Source organism: Hakea prostrata, chromosome 2, assembly GCF_041222555.1.
Source record: "Hakea prostrata isolate BN-2017 chromosome 2, UWA_Hpros_2, whole genome shotgun sequence".
In the NCBI taxonomy this organism is placed as follows: Eukaryota; Viridiplantae; Streptophyta; class Magnoliopsida; order Proteales; family Proteaceae; genus Hakea; species Hakea prostrata.
In genome coordinates, this window is record NC_142601.1 from 44812025 (window position 1) to 44830365 (window position 18341).

Below are 18341 nucleotides of genomic sequence, written 5' to 3' on the forward strand. Positions count from 1 at the left end.
AAAAAATCTAAAAACCTTAGCTCTAATACCATGAAAGAATGCAAAGAAAACTCTATTTTTGATAAGTAGGGTTACTTACCTTTGATGGGTAAGTCTTATGTATTTATAAATAAACATGGCTGTTGTACAAGATTCGTTTATAATATTCAAATTTGAATTCAAAATTAAAAACTTGAATTCAAATTTAAAAACTTAAATTCAAAACTTAAATTCAAAAATTGAATTCAAAAACTTGAATTCAAAAATCAAATTCAAACCATAACAGATCCGTTATGGTCTTTCAGACAGTGTATTTAAGCATAGCTTTTGTAGAATTATTTATGTTAACATAGGCCGTGTTGTTCTAACATACACATATGCTCCCACAACTTACTAGGGAGTCAGCTAATCTGGCGATTTCTCTAGAAATATTAAGAAATTACACTCCTTCCTTAAATTGTAACCCATATATTAATGGAAAGAACTGTAAAGCCCATAATGGATCAAATTACAAGGGAGAAATGGATGATAAAGGCTACAACACAAGGCGAATTTGTGAGGCGCTTATAGTCTTACCTCAACAATTTTTCCTCAAAAGTTTTTTCGATACTTGGATCTCAAGTTACAATTTAAACTCATAACCGGCCCATGAATTCAAGCTATACAACTACGATTACATTTTTACCACTCCTGCTGTAATTATATAGTTTCTCGTCATGAAAAGTAGATTTTGAGGTCAACTTACGAGAGTACTCCAAATTCAGGATATATAATTAGGTCAATAACAAAGGTTGACATGTAAATAGATGCCTTCATTACACTACTATTTTTTTGGTCTAGAGGAAAATTATATTAGGTTCTTTAGAGTAATTCTAGAGGAGTTAAAAAGAGTCATGTACAATAAAGTTGGGTAGAGACTGCCATCAAAACTGAGATAAAGAGCACTACTTTAAACCCTTTGCAAGATAATTCAGAAACCATCAGATGCAATTAGTCTCGTTAGTCATGACCAAGTATTAAAACCTATGAGCCAAGTTACTGGTTTATTTAAATCTAAAACCAATCACAATTTGGTTTTAAGAGCTCTAGAGTGTCTGGTCACTCATTCCAATTGGCAATCTTTCAAGGTATATATATATATATATATATATATATATATATATATACACGATACACATATGCTTCCCCATCTGACTAGCGAGTCGGCTAATCTGGCGACTACCCTAGAAAAATTAACAAATTCAACTCCATGCTAATGTTGTAACCCATACATTAATGGAAAGAACTGTAAAGACCCATAATCAATCAAATTACTAGGGAGAAAAGGATGTTAAAGGCTTCAACACAAGGGGAATTTGGGAGGCGCTTATAGTCTTACCTCAACCATTTTCGCACATAAGTTCTTTCGATACAAGTAAGATTACCTTTTTACCACTTTTTTTGTAATTATATAGTTTCCCGTCACAAAAAGTATGATTTTAAGGTCAACTTACAAGAGTAGTACTCCAAATTCAGGATTTATAATTAGATCAATAACAGAGGTTGACATGTAAATAGATGCCCTCATGACATTGATATTTTTTGGGTCAAGAGAAAAATTATATTAGGTTCTCTAGAGTAATTCTAGAGTTAAAAAGAGTCATGTACAATAAAGTGGTTTAGAGACTCCCACCTAGATTGAGATAAAGAGAACTACTTTGAACCATTTGCAAGTTAATTAAGAAACCACCAGATGCAATTAGTCTCATCAATCATGACCAAGAATTAAAACCTATGAGCCGAGTTACTGGTTTATTTAAATCTAAATCCAACGAAGATTTGATTTTTAGAGCTCTAGAGTGTCTGGTCACACATTCCAATTGGCAATGCTTCAATGTATATATATACAAAAACCTTCTTCACATCACAATACCAATGCACAACGTGGGCCCACAAATCATAGTCATCTTTCCAAAAGCAAGAAGTGGTCTTCAGGGATTATACCCATATTCATAACCCATATGATGAGACAAAACTCTCAGTGGCCAATTCCACGATTGAAGCCGTTGATCCATCTAGTGTGCATTCGATATCTATACCCACCACATACTTCGAACCTGATCAAACATCGATGAAGATTCATATTTGATGCTAATATTTATATATATATATATATATATATATACGGGGCAACAGTTGATCATCAATGGCAAAATTGACTCATCCACACTCTCCATTTTCCACTTCAAAAGACCAACTCATGTTGCATCACCCGCTTGAAATAAACCCTTATGACAGATGATAGTGACACATGAATGTCCAAAAAGAATCTCTCTCTAATGATTAACTAGTAGCCACCTCCTTTTTCCAACAAAACTGAGAGACGTCTCAAGTTTTTTTTTTTTTTTTTTTTGGGTCGAAGAGACGTCTCAAGTTTCTTCCTATGCATTTAGAAAATTTGGTGGAAACTTATTCACTATTTTCATTACTCTTTTTGCTTCCTTCACTTTTGAATTCTTAACTAGCCCTTCAACCAAATCCCTCATTTTTCTAAAGTTTGGAATCTTATCTTTAGTTATACTCTCCTTGTAAACCTCAAAGGCCTTGTTAATTTCCCCTTTTCTACATAGATGATACATAAATGTCCTAAGAGTTGCAGCATTAGGAGTACAAAAATTTTCCTCTGAGGCTATCATGTACATTTTTAACTTCGTCAATCAAACCACGCTTAGAGTAATAGGGGGCCAAAGGTAGTTGTAACTGATCGTGTCTCTGGCTTCAATCCTGCAAAACTAATCTCTTCAATCAAAGCCAAGACATCCTATAGTTTCCCATGATGGGCCAAAATCTTCACATTATCAGCACAAACATTTGAGGAACCCTTCTCAATCATTACCTTCCGGGTTTTCCCAACTTCATCGAGCTTAACATTCTTATACAAGGAATCCAAGATTGCCATATAATTGCTGTAACCTCTACATCCTCTCTTCCATTTCTTTCAAAACTGGAACATACCCCTCACACAACAACTTGATTAAAATACCATAAGAAACCTTATGAGGAGAAATGCCATATATCTGAGAGAATAGGTAATGATCAAATTTCTTGCATTGATTAAATGCAGAAAAAGGAGCATTAAAGGGTATAGTAGATCTTCGAGTGCCAAGCTCATCCATCTGATCAAAAGTCTTCTAATCAGTCATTCCTGCAAGACCATAAGATCAAATTAAGGTGGCAAGGAAAGATTTTTCCAATGATCTTGGGATCCTTCTTGTGGGATTCAATTAGAGCTTCGATGTCAATAAAGTGATGAGATTTCACTAGGAGCCTGACAGCGAGGTCTTGAGCAAGCTATCGTAAGGGTTATCGAAGAAAGGCACTTCACAAGGTTGAACAGAAAAATGAGGAAAAAAAGAAAGAAGTTTTGATAAAAGAATGCAAATTACCCATATTAGTAAATTTAATGAAGGAGATAAATTACTAGTAGATCATGATAATATCATAAAACAAAATTTAAAAGATAATACATATTTATATACTCAAAGACAAGATATTAATAAATCAAGATAGGTTTAATCTAAAATGTATTCTTACTCAAGAACAAATTATTAAATAAAAAGAATAAATCATTTACTAATAAATTATGTAAATCAAACATCATCTAAAATGCATTCATAATCAAGATCAAATTATAAATTTAAAAAAAAATTATCAATCACTAAGAAATCATGTAAAACCATAAACTTGATCGTAGAAAAATAAAACAATAACATATTGAAAGTATGAAGATTGTATTTATCCTGGCAAAATCACAAAATGAATAATCACCCTTAGATAGAGGGCCTTCAACACTCTATATTATCTTCTTCTTTTCCTACATTCTTGTATTTCGTCCCTATTTTTACTTAACCAATATGGATTTTCAATTCTGTTGTTTAATATACTCACCATTAACTCCACGTTCTCACCATCTTTCTTCTCTCCCCTCAATATTCCCTCGACTTTCTCTCTTCTTAAATCCTCTAAAACTTCACATTTTTCACCATCCATTTCTCTCTCATCTCAATATACTTCAAAATTCCCTCAATATTCTCTCCTCCTAAATCCTACTAAACTCCACGTTTTTTTCCACCATTCATTTTTCACCATGCATCTTCTCTCTCCCCTCAATATTACCAAAACATGTAATATAATTTATGCAGCTATGAGACATTAAACCTTGGACCTCCTCCTTTATTCAAAGTGATTGTTAACCATTTATTTAATCCTCAACCTATGATTGAATTTAGCAAATAAATTATAGTAAGTTTTTCAATCCCATATCAGTTCGACCTTTAACCATAATTATTTGAATATCAATACAAAAAGCCAAGACTACCCCCTATGCTTTAGTTACAGGTATTACAAATAATGAGTAATGATGATGGTGATGCTGAAAAGAGTAAAGGAATGAGAAACCTATTGAACTCCCAAGGATGTAAGCATGTCTTGGGAAAACAGTTTGCCTTCTTTGGAATTCTCCTCTTTAATCAGGGTTGAGTTCATTTTCTCAACAGCTGCTTGCAGATCCTACAAGAATTTAAGAGCTTGGAACTGACCCAAAAAACATAGCCCAAATATTACAACTACACATCTTGTGATAATGTTTACAAACCTACCATCACAAAGGAGATGCTTGTGATAATGTTTACAAACCTTCAGATGTTAAGAGTTGTGAGACAGACATTGGAAAGGCCAAGTTTTGTGAGCTTAAGAATTCCTCAAATCTTGCAATTGTCAAGAAAGACCTAAGATCAACTTGTTTTACAAAATATTGATGTGAGATCAGACTTGGGGAATTTAACCAGACATTTCTTGAGAGCTCGTTAAAAAATTGAGAAAATGAACGGGTTGGCCTTAATACCTATATGATGATTATGGATCATGCTAAGCACATGGAGAAGTGGAAAAAAGATTAGCAGAAAAAAGATACAGAGGGCCTTCATCAAGCCTCTTCATAATTGAGCCCGCAGCAGAAAATCTCCACAAGAGAGAAAAGATAGTTCCAATCCATTCTACAAATTGTTTAGTTCAGAGTCTATGCGGTAGGTGTCTCTAAATATTCTTCACCGTCTTCATGATCATAAACCTCGACGGCTACAAATAATTGGAGGCTTTTCAGGGATGGAATTTAGAAATTAAACATAAATAAAATTAAAGAACTGATCTAGTTATATATATATATATATATATATATATATATATATATATATATATATATATATATATATATATATATATATATATATTTAATCATCAGAAATAGTTGCTCGTCTGGTCCTTAGCGTTGCTGATCTCCGAAGAATTGTTTTAGAAGAAAAGAAATCCGACCCCAAAGTTATCAAATCCTCCAACAAAAGAAAACACACTGCCCTTCACCCTTCAAAGAGAGAAATTGCCGAGAAGGAAGTCTCCCCTGATCAGGAAAAAATTGACCAAGTGCCAGAAGATTCCACCAAAGAAAACATTGATGTTCAAATTGTGAAGACTGTTGCAAGCAAGACACCTGGTCCCAAGGCGAGGACCACCAAAACTTCCAATACACTGAGATGTAGACTTAGGTCTACAGGTCCAGTTTCTGACCAAGGTTTGTCTGGCTCGAAGAAGAAGAAAAGAAAAGAATCACACTCTGCTCCAATAGAAATCCCCACTGAGAAAGATAATCCTCACGAAGAAGTTCCTACTGCCACTGAAGTTAATGATGAAGAAAATAGAGAAAGCTCACTGCCACACATACCAGCTGATTTATCCCTCGATACTTCTGTCTTTCCAGAAAAGATGGTTGAGGATGAAGATCGAGGTAAAGACTTTTTTGACTACTCTCCTGATCATCTGAAGAGAATTGCTGAAGACATATTAATTCATGTTGCAGGTAATATTATTGAGGAAATTGCTGACCAATTATGTGATGTAAATGTTGATATGATGCCTCTCCCTTGGATGTTGCTGCCAAGGACCATGTGAATGAACCCTCTGTTTCTGTTTTACCCTTATCCATCCCTATGTTGGATGTTGTTGCTCCAGATTCTAATGTACCCCCTTTTGTTGAAGAAAATGATCAAGATGTTCCTCCTTTAGAAGAAAATAATCAAAATATTCTTCTCCCTGAAGAAATTCATGAAGTTGCCCCACCAGAATATAATGCTGTCAATCCGGAAGCTCTTATGGTAGCTGATCCCCAGATTGGTCATGGAGATCAAGAAAATATTGTCATGTATACTGGTTCAAATGATGCTGCTGTGAATGCAAATCTTGAGAATGTAATTGAGATAGCTGATCTTCAACCAGTCCCTAATCAGCCTGATGATACCATGAGTGTTGCTGACTCTAGAAATCCTTTCAATCCTAAGTGGCTTTTAAAAGAAAACCATACAGCCAGCCGCAATTGGGAGGTTGCCAGAGAGTGGGGCACAAAAGGCCGAATCCCCGTGACAAGAGAAAAATTGCTCGAATGTCTGACTCTAAGCTTTACTCTCACGGATGGGGGTAATAAACAGATCTCTCTTCTCATTCCTTTATTAAAATTGATTTACTATTGATCTAGTTATTTATTTTGTTTAGTTTATATTGACTAATCTACAGATGTTTTGGAGCTGCCTTTAATGAATTTTCTGAAGTGTTGGAGAGGAAAAAAAATTTATCCCAAGAAAATGATGATCTGATCAAGAGGAATTTTGAGTTGATCAATGAGGTACAAGAACTTCAAGTAGACTCTTCAGAGAGAAAATTGACAGTTGCTGAATTCAGAGAAATAAATTTGATGAATGATCTAGATGATTTGCACACTGATTATGAACTCTGCTCTGATCATTGTGCTGATTTGCCGGAAGAGATTTCAATGTTAAGAGATGTTGTTTCAAATTATAAGGACGGGCTTCTTCAGCTCGAAATGGTAAAGAATAATGCCCTTGAAAGGGCTAGGATTGCTACTGCTGATAGAGAGGATTTTAAGGAAAAGCTAACCAGAGCTTTGGTCTGGTCACAAAGTATTGAGAAAGAAAAGAATGAACTTCAGGAGAGGTTCAATGAGATTGAAAAGCTAAATACAACTTTAGAGTTGGCCCAAGAATATCATGTGAAAGCTTTCAGTTCAATTTTACAGGAAAAGTCTGCTTTAGAGGATAAAAATGATGGTTTGGGATTGAGACTTAGTGAGGTGACAGTAGAAAGAGATAATGTTGAGGTTTCCCTAGGCTTGGTTTCTAAAGAAAAGGAAAGTGTTCATGCTCTTTTGGATGAAACTTTAAAATTCAAAACTTTACTGCATGAAGATTTGGAAGTAGAGATAAGACAATTTGAAGTAGAGAAGAAAAGAATACAAAGTGAAAATCAGATTGTCTTAAATTCAGTCACTTCCTCAATGAAGGAAGTTGGAGATAATCCAACTTTCCTCGGATTTTGCATGAATATGATGAAGAATTGCTCTGATCAAATCTTCTCAGAAATCCTCAAGATTTCAGATTGTTACCTCCAGAATTTCTCCCATCTAGAACCTTTTTTTATCTTAGGAATTTGAGATACCCAAACTCTGACAGTTCATCAGAAGATGATTCTGACAATGAAAACAATGAGTCTTCTAGCCCTAGCCAAAATCATTCTGCTAGTGATTCAGATAATAATGGTGATGATGACTCACCTCTTCAAGATGATAAAGAAATTGTTGCCAATGATGCTGCTGATGTCGATCCATTTGATAATGTTGCAGATGTTCATCCATCTGCAAAATCACAAGTTTGAAGAAAACATTTCCTGTGTTTATAAATTTACCTTTTTCCTCTCTTTTGTTTACCTCTTTAGCATATGAGGTTTTTGAACTTGTCTATCTTTTATATTAATGAAATTTCCTTTCTTTCCTTTTCTCTTTTTAGCTTTGACAGAATAGTATCTTTTATAATATTGGCTATCATCCTCTGACCATCGCATATTTGATTAGATACATATCTCTGATCATACTTGTATTCTTCATTGACTTCTGATGAGATATTTCTGAAGAGAAAATATTTGATAAAAACATCATTAGCTGATCAGATATTCTCAGATAATGGTCTGCAGAAAATCTTTGAGCTTTCAATAAATAATCCTCCATATAACCTGATCCTTGAATTGTTTTATTGATTAATTCCATTGTTCTCCATCAAAAGGCTGCCTTAGAGAGATGCTACCTTAGCGAGATGGCTACTGGAGCCTGACTCCGGAAAGTCGGGATCATCCTCGGAAGGAGTGATCCGGGATCATCCTCGGAAGGAATGATCAGTGATTAGCTTAGCATGATCTGGCTACCCGGAGCCGACTTACGTAAAGTCGGGACCATCCTCGGAAGGAATGATTCGTGATCAACTCCGGAAAGCATGACCAGGCCTCAAAATGCTGGCTACTTGAGCCTGACTTATAAAAAGTCAGAACCACCCTCAGAAGGAATGATTCATGATCAGCTTCGGAAAGCATGACCAGGCCTCGAAAGGCTGGCTACTTGAGCCTGACTTATAAAAAGTCGGGACCACCCTCGGAAGGAATGATCCAGATCAGCTAGCATAATCACGCCTCAGATGGCTGGCTACTTGAGCCTGACTTCAAAAAGCCGGGATCACCCTCGGAAGGAATGACCCTGAATCAGCGTTGAAAAGGCATGATCAGACCTCGTAAGGCTGGCCACTTGAGCCTGACTTCGGAAAGTCGGGATCACCCTCGGAAGGAATGATCCTGGATTAGCGTTGAAATGGCATGATCAGACCTCGTAAGGCTGGCCACTTGAGCTTGACTTCAGAAAGTCGGGATCACCCTCGGAAGGACTAATCCTGGATCAGCGTTGAAATGGCATGATCAGAAGACTGATTTGCCAAAAATGTTCTTTGGATTAAAATGAAGAAGAAACTTTTGATGACAACGATTAATAAGATGATTTCTTCAAGAATACTAGAAAATCCTGCCCTCTTTCTATTGATAATATTCTTAAGGTGAACTACATTCCACGGTCGTTTCAAACAACTCCCATGAGCATCCTTTAGCCAATATGTGTTTCTGTTCATAGTTTTTGTTATCACATATGGCCCTTCCCAGTTTGCAGAAAGCTTTCCACAGTTTCTTGGATCTGATGCCAACTTCTTTCTCAAAACCAAATCTCCCACTCTAAAAGATTTGGGTCTGACTCGAGCGTTGTAGTACGTGATAACTCTATGAAATAGAGTTAAGATTTATAACTTTTATACTTGAGATGGCTTGATTTAGGAGTATTTTGTCTTTGTTTTAGTGATAGTATTCATTAGGTGTTGTTTTATTTAGTCTCAATATGTTGCATTTTGTTTAGTTCATTTTTGTCACATTGCATGAATTTCCCTTCTTTTTATGGATGAATTTGACTGTTTCTCTTTCTCTTGAACATGTAGGTGAAGATTCATAAAGAACATGTCCTCTAACTTTGTTGTAGAGTTGTTGCTGCATTGCTACAACAATGGAGCAGAATATTCTCAGATCCAATTCAAATGGAATTGACCAAAAAGGGCTAACTTAAGTGGACTAAATTCTTGTAAATACATGATGGTTTTCAGCCCTTGATCTCAGGAGGAAGGTTCTAATCCTATGGCCAGAATCTAACCTAATGATTGAAGACATTTATGGAAGAAAGAGAAGAGAGGCAAGGAGGACAAGGGGGGAGATTCGACCAAGGTGTGGAAGAGAGACTTGGCTGAGAGGAAGGAGGTAGAGAACGAATGCTGGAGCTCTTGTGGAAGCAAGGAGCTGCTGGAGTTGCTGATTTGCTGAAGAAGAAAGCTGGAGCTCATGTGGAAGCATTGAAGCCTTAGTTTATTCTTGTTTTTATAACTCTATCTTCTTATTTTCTAGTCTCATGTCAACTATACTTGGTTTTATGCATTTGAATTCTGTTATGGGCTAAATCTTAGCTGTGTTGGGATGATAGTAGTACCTAAACCTGAATTTTGATATGTAACTAATCATGTGTTCTTTAGTTTTATTGCAATCCACTTTATTGTTAATGAATTCAGCATGTTATATTGACTAATTTCAGTTCTTGAATGATCTTTCTTGAATGAATGTTATGATTTCATTAATTGGAAAATTAATGAAGTCTAGGTGTTTGTTGAATTGTGTGAGTTAGCATCATCTTTAATTAGGTTGTGTTAATTAGTAGGTTGGGTAGGAATACCCAATTACCTCACATTACCATTGATTGGATTGGGTTTAAATTGCATTCTTAATTCAATTCTTCATAGGAATATGCAGATGTTGATTTAGGATGCTAGCTTATGTGTATTGGAAAATACCATATTGCCATTCATTCCAAGTTCTTGATTTATCTTGGGGTTGTAGTATTGCTTTAGTATTTGTGTTATAAAATTCAGGGGAAGGGAAACTTGATTCCTAACACACTTGTCACTCATTTAAGTTTCTTCCATTGCTTAATCTACATCTTAGTTCCTTAGTTTTCTTTACCTGTCATTTGAGTATTTAGTTAGTTAATTACCAATCAACCTTGTTAATTTCATTTAAATCAATTTTACTTTTACATTGAAAGTTAAGGATATAATTCTCCGTGGGATCGATTTTGTACTTATCATTTATTACTTGATTGTGATACGTATACTTGCGTAATATCTTGAGATACAAGCAACAGTACGCCACCGTTCTCCTATGATATTCTATATTGCGGTATAAGGCTTTTTTCTTGACTTCATCTAAGAAATCAAGGTTTGCCCTCAATCCTTCTTCATTAGCTATTGGATCAAATCCTTCATATCTGTTTGATCCCACCATAACCTCCACTGGAGCCAACGCTTCTGACCCATATGCTAGTCTAAAAGGTGTTTCTCCTATTGGAGTCCTGACTGTAGTCCTATATGCCCACAGTACATGAGGTAGCTCATCGATCCATAAGCTATTTGCTTCATCCAATCTCCTTTTTATTCCCTGTAGAAGTGTTCTGTTGGTTACCTCAATTTGACCATTGCATTGAGGATATGCCACAGATGAGTGCTTGCATTCAATATGATAATCTGCACAAAATTCCTTGAATCTTTCATTGTCAAATTGTGGTCCGTGATCAGTCAGTAGAATCTTTGGTAGGCCATATCTGAATATGACATGATTTCTAAAGAACTTTTCAATTTGACTCATGGTAGTCGTGGCCAGGGCTTCTGCTTCTACCCATTTCGTGAAATAATCAATTGCGGCCACCACGAACTTTTTCCCTCCAGTTGTAACAGGAAATGGCCCTAACAAATCCATATCCCACATAGCAAATGGAAGGGGATTAAGAATTGATGTAGTTGCTCTGATGGCTGGCTCTGAATTGGTGCATGAATTTGACATTAATGACACCTTCTTACATACTCAATCGCCTCAGATTGCATACATGGCCAATAAAACCCTTGTCTTAGAACTTTATAAGCCAAAGCTTTCCCACCTAAGTGACTTCCACAAATTCCCTCATGGACCTCTGATAAAGCATATTGTGCATCAGATGGTCCCAAACATTTCAAAAGTGGTCCAGAAACTATTCTTATATATAACAGCTCATTCTTTAGAATAAACCTAGCAGCTCTTCTTTTCACCGTTCTGGCCTTTTCCCTATCTTCAGGAAGAATACCATCTTTCAGATACTGTACAATAGGATCCATCCAAGATACTTCTGCATCAATTTCTATTATCTCTGGATCTGAATATGCTGGAATATCTAGCTCCTCAAAATATATAGTTTGTGGTATAGAAGTAGATTTTGCAGATGCCAACTTTGCCAGAGAATCTGCTTCATTGTTTTGATTTTGGGATATCCTCGTGATTGAGAATTGTGAAAACCACTCTTTACATTGCCATACCTTTTTAAGATAACTAACCATCCGGTCATCCTTCGCATCATACGCTCCTGTAACCTGGCTGACCACCAGTTCAGAATCACTTTTTACTTCAATGTTCTGTACACAGAGGGATTTAGCCAATCACAAACCTGCAATGAGAGCTTCATATTCTTCTTCATTGTTTGAAGCATGAAAATTAAATCGAAGTGCACTCTGAATTACAAATCCGAACGGACTTTGTAAAATCACTCCTGCTCCTGATCCCTAAGAATGGCTTGACCCATCTACATGTAGAATCCACCCAGAAGACACCTCATTGGGATCTTTTTCCTTTTCCTCCTCCGGTGATGAAATACTTTCAGCAATAAAATCAGCCAAAACCTGTGCCTTTATCGCAGTTCTGGGTTTATAATCTATATTATGTTCTGTTAATTCTACTGCCCATAATACCATTCTCCCCGCCAGATCAGGCTTATGCAATAATTTCTTTAAAGGCCAGTTAGTAAGAACAATAATTGGATGAGCCTAAAAATAAGGTCTAAGCTTCCTGGCTGCTATTATCAAAGCTAAAGCTTGTTTTTCAAATTCTGGATATCTGGATTCTGCATCTTACAATGTATGACTCACAAAGTAGATAGGATTTTGAATAGTACCTTCTTCTCGAAGTAATATTGCGCTTACTACTGCCTTCGAAGAAGATAAATATATCTGCAAGATCTCTCCTGGCTTTGGTCGAGATAGAACTGGTGGACTGGTCAGCCTCCTTTTTAGCTCTTCAAATGAATTCTGACAATCCTCTGACCATTTCAATTCATTGAGTGCGTTTAGATTTTTCAACGCCTTAAAGAATGGTGCGCATTTGTCTCCTGATTTTGATATAAATCTGCTTAATGCTGCAACTCTTCCTGTTAAACTTTGAATTTCCTTCATACTGCTGGGTGCTGTCATATTCAAAATGGCCCTGATTTTTTTTGGATTTGCCTCAATGCCCCTCTGTGTAACCATATAACCAAGGAATTTACTAGACGAAACTCCAAATGCACACTTTCGGGATTGAGTCTCATTCCATTCCTTCTGAGTACATCAAAGCACTCCCTTAGATCAGTGAGATGATCAGATCTGAATTGACTTTTTACAAGAAGATCATCCACATAAACCTCCATATTCCTTCCAATCTGATCAGCAAACAACTTATTCATTGCCCTTTGGTATGTTGCACCGGCATTTTTTAATCCGAAAGGCATAACCTTATAACAATAGCTTTCCCGATTGGTCATGAATGCTGTGTGGGGTTGGTCCTCCTTCTTCATAAGAATTTGATTATAACCAGAATAAGCGTCCATAAAGCTTAACATTTGCTGACCTAATGTAGCATCGATCAACTGATCAATTCATGGCAAAGGATAGCAATCCTTGGGACATGCCTTGTTCAAATCAGTATAATCTACACACATTCGCCATTTCCATTAGCTCTCACCATCACCACATTGCAGCCACTTGGGACACCAATTTGCTCTAAACTTAGATTTTCCGGGTGTCCACTTCAACTTAATGCGCATGTTTTTCTCGATGAGAAATCCCCCCCTTTCACCGGTTGATAGATTTATCTATCCAAAGACAATGCTTCGCCCACCTTCCTAAACCAAACAGCATATCTTGTGCTGACCAAGCGAAGACATCTGCATCTTGTTGATGAAATTCTTTTAATTGCTCTTTATTCTAACTATTCTGATCAGCTCCTATCATGGTTCATTTCTCCTGGTTATCCAAACCAAAACAAATCTTCTCCACTTTTCTCACTGGTTCACCTCTTTGAATTTTTTCTTCATCCATGTTATCCATAACTTCCACAATAAGAGCTAATGCCTTACCTTGTGCCTTCGAATCTTTTAGAAAGGTCGTATAGCTTTGCCTTGAAGTTTTATGATCAGATTTGCATTCTCCAATACCTCCTTCAGTTGGGAATTTGACCTTCAAATGTCTTGTCGAAACTACTGCCCCAATAGCATTTAATGTTGGTCTCCCCAGAATTATATTGTATGCTGACAGACTTTTTATCAACAAGAATTTAGTAACCGTAGTTACCGTTTGTGGACATGTTCCCAGTGTTATTGTTAACTCCACAGTCCCTTCTACCAAAGTAGATTCTCCAGAGAATCCAAATAGTCTTGTACCGCAAGGCTTTATCTTGACTGTATCCAACTTCAATCGTTGAAAAGCTTCATAAGACTTTATGTCTACAGAAGATCCCGTATCAACTAGAACCCTGTGAATATCCCTGTTTGCCACCTCAATGACTACCACAATGGCATCATCATGTGGCTACTGAATTCCTTCCATCTCCTCCTCCGTGAAAACAATTTCCTTCATCATTTTGATTCTTCTAGGAATAACATGAGATTCAACAGCACTTACATACCTGGCATGTGCCTTAGACTTCGAAATTGAATTCAAATCTAAGCTCCCCAAGATGGTCATGACTGGAGACTGCTTCTGTTGAACTTGCTGATTTTCTTGTTGTTTAGCATTTTCATCTGGAGAGTTATATTGAAAATCTCCCTTCGGTCGATCTTCCCTTGTTGGTGTTTGGTTATTCCATCTTCTTGGTTGATCAGCAATATTTCTTCTGTTGCCTCCATTTCTCCTTTGAACAAATTGATCCAATCTCCCCTGACTGATTAATTGTTCAATTTCATTTTTCAAAATTCTGCAATCATCAGTATCATGACCATGGTCCCTGTGATATCTACAGAATCTATTCGGATTCCTCTCATCCGCCTTTGCTATCATTGGTAATGGCCACTTCATAATCCCCTGATGTTGAATTTGCATCAGAATTTCCGACCTTCTAGTATTGAGCGGAGTATAGTTTTCCTGGAATGGTCTTGGGATATCCCTTCTGAATTGACGATCAGGAACATTTCTTGGAAAATTCCTGTTATTCCTCCGATCTCTCTGATCCCTTTGATCAGATCTCACGACTCTATCCTCTTTCTTTTTACTTCCATTGCCATCAGTTTCTTTTCTCGCCTGAAGAATGTCTTTCATATTTGCATATTGATTACATCGAGTCGTCAGTTCTACAATATTTGCCGGCTTGTTCATGATCAGAAATTCTAAAAGATGTTCATCTGTTAGTCCTCTAAACATAGCATCATACGCCACTGCTTCATTCAAGTTCTTAATTTGAATCGATTCTTGATTGAACCTCTTCATATAACTTCGAACTGATTCCGCTAACTTTTGGTGAATTGCAGCCAATTATCAACAATCTTACTACTCTTCATACTACTTTGAAATCTTGACAAAAATATTTTCGTCAAATCTTTGAAATCTTTAATAGAATCTAGTAGTAGACTGAAGAACCAAGTGGTTGTAGATCCTTTCAACGAAGATAGAAATGATCGACACTTTAAAATATCGAGTTACCTTGCCAACATCATAACAGAATTGAACTGAGCCAGATGCTCCATTGGATCTGTGCTTCCATCATACATCATGAATGTCGGAAGTTTAAAATTGCGCGGCAATGGTGATGACATAATATCTTTAGCTAATGGATTTTGATTCATCACTTCCTCAACTTTTTCTCCGCCATCTTTGTTCGCCAGTCGCTGAATTTGATCATCAAGGATACGAAATCTTTTACTAATTTCCGATCCGTGAACTTCAGATCTGCTACTTTCTGATCTTCTTATTTCTTTCTTATCTCCCCGATCTCCAACACTTTTACTCTTTTTACTTTGAATATGACTCAATCGATCATCCTCGGATGATCCTCGATCTTCAAATTCCAAAGGAATATAATTCGGATCCGCACTTTCTCCTGATCCTTCTTTGAGAGTCGATCTCCTTTGGCTTCCTAACTTTTGAATCTGAGAATTCGGAACAGAGATCGTCTTAGCTAGGGAAAATGTTCGAGATCTTCCAGCTGGTGAGATCGGAACTCTTCCCTCCGGATGAATTCCAATTTGCTTGATGAATGTCCTCATCAGATTTTGAGTCTCCAGGATTTGATGTTGTATGCTTTCAAATCGCTCAGTAATTTGATTCTAATCCAACTCCAGATGAGATGCCGCGACCGTGTCTGCTAGTTGTTTTTCTTGTCTTTCGAAAATTTCTATAGGATGAGGTGAGTGATCTTCAGTCATCCTCTGCCTTTGTCGAGTCTGCATCATCGGAATTTGTGGTATTGGAATCGCTTCTCTTGTTCTTCTTTTTGGATTTACTCTCCTCGGCTCCCTTTGGCTTGTTTCTGCCATTTCTATCGGTAATCCTTCCTCCCGCTCAGGTGATTGAGCCATAGCCTCTTCTTCGAACTTGCTCCAGTTACTGTTTTTCCCACAGACGACGCCAAAATGTTGGTGCTAATTCTGCCGGAGGCTTTGAACCGTCTCCTTCGCACCGAACTCCTCAGATCTAGATCAATATGGTCGATTTGATCCTTCTATCAGTCTCTCGATCACTGAAAAAATGAGAAAACACTGGTTAAAGATGGAGCCGATCGTCTTGATCGGCGTCGCGTCTCCAACGATCTAGTCAAACTTTGTGAAGAAAGTTCTTCCGAGCTCTGAAGGAGCTTCAGAGCTATTTTAATGGAGTGAAGTCAAATTATGATCTAGTGTCTGTGCTCTGAGAGAGACTTACTTTTTTTGAATGACCCTTTTGCTTTTATATGAATCTTCCCACTAGTAATGCCTTTTCAATCATGACCGTTAGATCATCGCTTCCTTTTGGGTGACGCTGATCATCCCTCCTTTATTCCTTCGGTTGGGTCCATGAATTACTCCGTCTCATTGTTCAAACCCGATCAGGCTGACTAAACCGGTATAAACCAGAGATGGATACTTTAGTCACAACACAAGCTAAATTGATGAACTGAGAGGCTTGCCATTTTCTTTTTCCCCATTGCTAGGGTAAGGTTTGCTGATCATAAGACCTTGTACATTTTCGAATCATTGGCTCTCAGTTATTATTCTGAAATCTCCAAAAATTTTGAGACGAATCTCACGGTCTCTATTAATTTGAAATCTCTGTCTCTCTCAGGTACTCCTACTATATTTTCATTTGACATACCTGCAACTAACTAAATTTTTTCAAAAAGGTAAAAAGGGATTCGGTTTTAATCAATAATGGATCTAGTGGCTTCTTCTGCAAGTGGTTTTAATATTTAATGTGGTCATTATTGATCCCTTTAAATGATTTTCAGGTAGCGAAGAGATACAAAGAGATGAAGAGAAGCTCTCCATAAATTTTGAGAAGAATCTGACGAGTGTCTCTATTATTCTGAAATCTGTGTCTCTCTCGAGTGCAAATGTCAGTAGAAGTTCTAATATTTTTTTGAGATTGACGTGGTTTAGAAGATACTGTACAAGTAATTGGTTAACCCTAAAAAGGTATAAGTGTATCCTTACCACTGCTAAGTGAATCAGTGTCTATAATTTTCTACTGTGATGTTGCTTTAACTTGGCTTTGATTCTAGCTCTTGGTCCTCGTTTGAAGAATAGTTTGAATGTAGCTAAGTTAATTCAAACTCAAAAAAATAGCATCCTCGAATAAATGACAAATAGCATCCTCGAATGGGTAATCAATGCCCTGGAGAGTTTGCTATGAGAATGTATGTCCTAATTTAAATAAACAAGGTTTTTCCGAGTTTATTGACTACGGATTAGGTCTTTCATATTTGGTGCGATTAATAGACATATAACTCAAAGGACAGATCCGAAGGTTATCGAGAAAGTAGGAAAGATTGGTTGTTAGAGGACTAATCTTCAATGATCATAACCAATCTACTCGAAATTAAAGTTTTTGTTTTTAAGTCAATTATCAATTGAGATAATCAATTCTAAAATTAAATCTTGATGTATGTCCTAATTTAAATAAACAAGGCTTTTCTAGGTTTATTGACTAGGGATTGGGTCTTTCATGTTTGATGCGATTAATAGACATAATTCAAAGGATAGATATGAAGGTTATCGAGAAAATAGGAAAGATTAGTTGTTAGAGGACTGATCCTCAATGATCATAACCAATCTACTCAAAATTAAGTTTTTGTTTTTAAGTCAATGATCAATTGAGAGAATCAATTCTGAAATTAAATATTGATCAAAAGAATAATTTATTCTGATTTTCTTGCTAACTACTGCATCCGTTTATTTGTTTTATTCATTATTTAGTTTATTGATATAACCCCCCCCCCCCAATTTTTATTAAGGAATAAATCTTCTCCAATCTCTGCAGATTCGACCCTACTCACTGCTATTACAAATTCAGTTGAGAGAATGATTATCTTTGGTGGATTCGATACCCGTTAAACTTTGGCGCCGTTGCCGGGGATTGGTTCTTTTGATTTATTCCTTTTTCTTTATTTATTTTTATTTTTTCCCCTTAATCTCTTAGTTGTTTGTTTTATGCCTCGATCCACTCGTACAGGTGAACTTCAATTTGATCCTGAGATTGAGAAAACTGCCTGTAGATTGAGGAAGGAAACCAAAATTTCAGGGAATATCATCTTCTTTATCTTCTAATATTGAA

General features: G+C 36.6%; 1 pseudogene; it reads right to left on the reverse strand.

The window, feature by feature from the left end:
* Positions 1-2399: 2399 nt before the first annotated feature.
* LOC149024442 (small ribosomal subunit protein mL103 (rPPR7) pseudogene) lies at positions 2400-4008 on the reverse strand (annotated as a pseudogene).
* Between the last annotated feature and the right edge of the window lie 14333 nt (positions 4009-18341).